General features: G+C 35.4%; 1 protein-coding gene across 1 annotated transcript in view; it reads right to left on the bottom strand.

Annotated features, from left to right (window-relative positions):
- Window positions 1–2,842: 2,842 nt before the first annotated feature.
- The window catches only part of FTCDNL1 (formiminotransferase cyclodeaminase N-terminal like), a 137,961-nt gene continuing 134,803 nt past the window's right edge, over window positions 2,843–6,000 (bottom strand). Inside the window, exon 7 of the transcript XR_004320071.1 lies at window positions 2,843–4,101. The gene's annotated coding sequence lies outside the window, so the exon portion shown is untranslated. The remainder of the gene's footprint in view (window positions 4,102–6,000) is intronic.

Below are 6,000 nucleotides of genomic sequence, written 5' to 3'. Positions count from 1 at the left end.
CCTCCCTCCTTCCCTCTCCCCTTTGGTAACCATACTTTGTTTTCTGTGTCTGTAAGTCTGTTTCTGTTTTGTATATATATTCATTTTTTTTTTTAGGTTCTTAACATGTAAGGTAATTATCAATAGGTAAGGACCTACTATTGCCATTTTGCTAATTGTTTTCTGACTATTTTGTAGATCCTCTGTTTCTTGCTTCCTTGCTAATTGTCTTCCTTTGTGATTCGATAACTTTGTGGCGGCACGCTTTGACTCCTTCATCATAATTTTTTGTGTGTATTTACTGTAGGTATTTCCTTTGTGGTTACCAAGAGGTTTACATGAAATATCTTAACATTTATAACATCTTATTTTAAGCTGAAAACAACTAGCTCCTGGTAACCACTATTCTACTTTCTGTCTCTACGAGTTTGACTACTCTAGGTACCACATGTAAGTGGAATCATACAGTATTTATCCTTTTATGTCTGGTTTATGACACCAGTACATGCTACTAAAATAGCTGATAAAAATAATAATAATACTAAATGTTAGTGATAATGTGAAGCAACTAGAACTCACATACATTTTTAGTGGGAGTATAAAATAGTGTAACCTATTTGGGGAAACATTTGGGCAGTTTCTTAAAAAGTATAACATATGTTTAAAATACAGTCCATCAATTTTACTCCTAGGTAGTCACCCAAGAGAAATGAAACATATGTCCACACAAAGACCTGTGCGTAAATGTTGAGAGCAGCTTTACTTGCACTAGGCAGAAGGTGGAAACAACCTAAGTGTACATGGGCAGGCTGCGATACAGTCATAAAGTGGAACATACTCAGTGGTGAAAGGGAGCAAACTGCTGATACACACCACAGGGATGAATTTAAAACCATGATGCTGTGTGAAAGAAGTCAGACATGGACGAGGACATACTGTGTCCTTGCATTTATATCACATTCTAGGACAGGCAAATCAAACCTACTATGGTATAAGTAGATTCCATTACAAAATCTATTGTGGGGTTGCCAAGGACCTTCAAGGGGGGGACTGGACTGTCAAGGGAAGCAAAGGAAAATTTTTAGGTGATATAAATATTCTGTTTCTCTCTTGACTGGCGATGGCAGTTCCATACATGTATACTTCTGTCAAAGGTCATTTAGATGTACACTTAAAATAGATGCATTTTATGATACATAAATGAAAACTCAGTGCAGTTGCTTTTCTTTCAAAGTAATTTCTCATAGTAACTAAGAAACTATGACAATAATCTAAGTTTCCAAATCACCATAATATACTTAAGTCTGATCTAAGTATGACAAATTAACACCTTACACTGAGGAAGGCATTTCAGTTACTAGCTTCCTTTATTCATAAACTGAAATAATTTCCCATAATACCATTAGTAAAATAATTACATTTACTCTTTCTTTTTCAGATTTTCTAAATATGCTACTACATTTCAAACAAATAGACTGAAGAATAGAATAATGTAAATTTTAAATGTTTGGGTTACCAGACATCAAAATTTATCTTATAAAATTACTTATAATAGACCCTAAGGAAATGGAATAAAGCATTTCAAAATAACTTTCTTTATATTTCAAATATACTCTGTTATGTTAAATGACACTTTAAAAATAAAACCGAGCACATGGGAAGTTCCAATAGTGTCCTTCTGTATCTGCTACTGAGTTGTTATACAAAATTGCCTAAAACACTTTTCACTTCAAAGCTCATGAAATTATACAAGTTCTATTGGTAATTTGCATGGGTAAAATACATGAGTCCAATGAGGCCTTTTTATAAATTATAAAGAATTCATGGAAAAATAATTATTAAAAATAACATATAATATTTCAATACTACAGAAGAAAAAGAACAATCCAACAATAAAAATGTGGTCTTGTGTTCTAAAGATTATCCTCAAAGGATAAGTGAGATATTGTTACCATCTTGTGAAAATAAATCTTATCATTGCTTTGGACATATCCAGAGTAGAATGCTGCTGTGTTTGATGATATTGTCTTCTAGGGTTTGAGATTTTAACACCAACAAACATGCTTTTCTATTTTGAATTTTATCAGACTTTGATTCTGAATTTTAAAACAGAATTGAATATGTTTCATGTTTCCTGGTATTTCCATAACAAAATAGCATCCTTTCTAAAAAGATTAGATTACAAAAAGGGAAGGAGGTGGGAGAATATCTCACCCAGAATGTCAGGTTTCAGGAGTATGTCCTAGGGACCAGAACCTGTACGTTCATTTGCAGAGATGTGACTTCCACAGTGTCTGCAGAGAGCTGTAAAGTAATTAAACAAATTGCACTGAGTCATTTTACTCAGATAAATTCAACCCTTAAAACTAAGAAGGACTGCCAATTTGATCAGAAACCTGTGATCTTTAAAAATTTTGAGAAAACAGTTTTTTTCTCTTTTTTAAGTTATACCATGGGATCGCTTGACAAACAAAACTCTTCTATCCATCCACAGGAGGGTTATCTCTAAGTCTTTTGATTCTCTGGTTTTGAATTATATATAATCAGGAAACCCTAGGCTTGTCTTCCCTCAAAGCTCTTCCACTGCAATAGCATGATTTACTGGAAAGTTATTTACCATACTCCACATCTTCAAAGAGCAGATCCACTTTATTTTTCTACCACAAAGTACTCCTTAGAAATTTTCATTACGGCAATATGAATTAATGCCAGTTGTTACTCCAGGAGAGATCAAACTGAAACCTCCACAGAAGTCCAATTAACAGGAATCTCACAGGAAGTGATAGATACCGTGATGTGCTCTTCTGTGATTAATGGACTATGCCCTCTGGTTAAAAAAAAAAAAAAAAAAAATTGGTAGCAAAATTGAACAAGCCCCCAGGGCATAAAACAAACTGCAAAAATAAACACAAGGAGTGTAAGTAACAAATTTTAAAATGTATAATCAATAAGGATGGGTGAATATGGCAGCAATTTGAGATAAAACTACATTTTGGACTATTTTTAAAACGTTTCCCATTTGGCAGAACACCAAATGGGCTTTGCCAAGCACTTTTTCTTCTTAATTTTTAAGTACGTATGTATTTCAAGGAAAATTTAATCCATATGTTCCTCTCTCATTTACACAGTTTATCAAACTGTTGCTTTGAACGAGCCATTTAATGTCTAGGAAAGCTGAAGAGTACTTCTTTTTTTCCCCCAAACAAATTTTTAGCTTTTTCTTTTCCTCCCTGAATTAGATATGTGTTTGGTACTACCTAGAAAGCTAATTGAAAAATATTCAATTCTGCTTTAAAATTCAGAATCAAAGTCTGATAGAATTCAAAATAGAAAAGCATACTCTCTCCTATAGTATTATATTTTCGAGTTTCTAAAGCCGCCTTTTATTCACATGGTTCTTATCAATCAAAGAATGTTAGAATTGAAAAATACCTTAGAAATGGTGTTTTTCTCTCACTTGAAAAAAAAAAAAAAAACAACTAGGAAACTGAGTCCCAGAGAAGATGAAGAATCTGCCAAAATCACAACATTAATTAGTGGCAGAGCCAAGACATGTGTCTTCCCATTAGTGACTTCTTTGGTTTTTCTGGTTTTAATTAGAATTTCATTTATAACATACAGAAGTGAAGGCATAATACTAGATTATAAGAAAACAGTGGAGTTCATTTCTGCATGAAATGTGCCTGCCTGCTTCCAACAGACCAACACCTGGGCAACTAACAGGCTAGGAATCAAAAGTTCAACCTCTGGTGTTGTCATTGAAAATTTGAATGGCGTACTTCACCATGTGATCTCAATTATATCTATCCTCTACCATCCCCACAAGGGTAGGTGATAGACATGTTTAAAATAAAAATTAAGGCCAGGTACACTCTTAACGTTTACCAGGAAAACAAGCTGATTCTCCTTTAACTGAGAAGAATATTTCTGTGTCTCCTTATTCTTCTCTTCCTTCCTCCTCCTCCCCGAAAGGGGATCATTGTTCTGGACTACACAGAAATCAGGTGATGGGCATACAGTGGCGTCTGGAGGGTCTCAGCGAAGACATCAGTCCATGGGATAGGATTAGGGTACACCTTTGGTTCAGCCTCTATCATCAGTGTATTCAGTCATCCCAGTTTCCTGAGGCACAGAAAAAAGCACAAATGAGTAAACACCTGTTCTCCCCAGGGAAATAAAAGAAGAGAACAGAAGACCACTGGGGCTTCCAGTTGTCATGTCAGGAGGCAGTCATAAGCTGCAAACCACAAATCACAATCAAAAGAACTTCAGAAGATTCTGTAACCTTGTAACTTACAAGTGTTCACATTCTGTTACTCTATTTTGTAGCAGCAATTCCCAGCAAACCCTTATTTGTTTCACTGTGATGAGACGGGGCATGTAGTATGTGTGTATTTGGGGAGTAGCAAAGAAAAGCTGAGAGATCTTTTATTGAAGGAGAAACTAAAATCACATAGTACAGAACAGCTCAACCACTAATTGTTTAACCTTGGGAACATTATTTAACCTCTGTTTAGTTTCCTCATCTATAAAATGGAAATAGTAACATGACCTACTTCATAAGGGTTAGTGAAGTAATACATGTAAAGCACTTAGGACGGTGTTTGCATATAACAAGACCTCAATAAACATAACTGTGGTTACACTGATATTATTATTTTACACTGAGATAGGAAAACAGGCTGAATTCCTAGAGCTTGAGGCAAACAGAAAAAGAAAACACAGGAAGATTATTTAGAACTGATAAGGAGCCCTGAGTCTAAGCAATCTAAAAGCTGTTATAGATGGACTGAACTGGAATTCTAAACCTGACTGTCTACTGAAAATGAAAAATGAGGACTCAATGACACCAGAGCAGGTGCTCATATCATCAGTATATGGGACATCTGAAAGAATATAACCCTACTTCCTTCTATCTTGACCTCCAGCTGTCAAAAACAACAGCGCGTTCAAAGATTGGCTAGACCTTGGAACCCAGTGCAAAACGCTCACAAGTCTCCCCAGGTCTCTTGGTTTGAGAAATGGTTACTATTTAGACACAATAGCTTTGGGGCTTAAGTGAGGTGGATTTCTGAGTTGCTTTTTCTTGGTGAAGTTTTTTCTCTTTTGATTGTATGTAATTTGATTGGTTATATCAGATGATAAACAGATTGGAAAGCACACTGGCTTGAGAAGTGGGTAAATGTGATTGCAGTCTTGGTTTTTGCTTTAAGTGTCACTCCGAAGACAACAGTCTTTTTCTAGGGAGTTGTTGTCTATGTGAAAACGAGGTTGGCTTTGGAGATCTTAAATGTCCCTACTACACTAACATTTTGTGAACCTATAATGGTGTAATTATAAAACAGCTGAGACTGGTTTTCCTGGCCACAATTACCCTATTGTCAGAATTGATTTATATAGCACCTTTCTTTGAAAGTTCCAGGCATTCAATTCAGAATAATTGAGAAAATAGAGAGGAATACGATGAATACAATACGCTTTTGGGTTGGATCTGGGTTCAAATTTGGACTCTTTCACTTTATCAATGGCTCAATATTGAACAAATTGCTTAATTTCTCTGAGTGTCACTTTGCTCAGTCATGAAATATGGCTCACATTACCTATTTCATAGCATTGTTCAAAGAGTAAATGAGAGAACATACGTCATGTGCCTCCCTCTTAATTGATGCCCAATAAAAGGAAGATATTATCACAGAGGCAGGAAAAGAAATAATGGATTCAAGCATCTGAAAGGTCTTGCACCTAAGGGAGTGTCAGAATGCATAATAACACTCTCTAAACCCAACAGATTGTTGTCATTTTTTCTGTCATGTGCTAAAATATTATCAGTGGAGACCCCAGAAGGGGTAACATGACGTGTTTGTTGAATGAATTAATGAAGTTGTTCCCCTCAGCCAGGACTCTTGGACTTTGTTGAATACCTTCACAGTTTGTAAGAGGCTTACATCACACACTTGACCATTGAATTCTTAGTACCAGACATTTTGGGCCTAAGTGACATAAACTTATATGGATGAATAA

Source organism: Camelus ferus, chromosome 5 (assembly GCF_009834535.1).
Source record: "Camelus ferus isolate YT-003-E chromosome 5, BCGSAC_Cfer_1.0, whole genome shotgun sequence".
In the NCBI taxonomy this organism is placed as follows: Eukaryota; Metazoa; Chordata; class Mammalia; order Artiodactyla; family Camelidae; genus Camelus; species Camelus ferus.
Note: the sequence above shows the minus strand (reverse complement) of the source record. Positions and strands in the feature narration are given on the sequence as shown.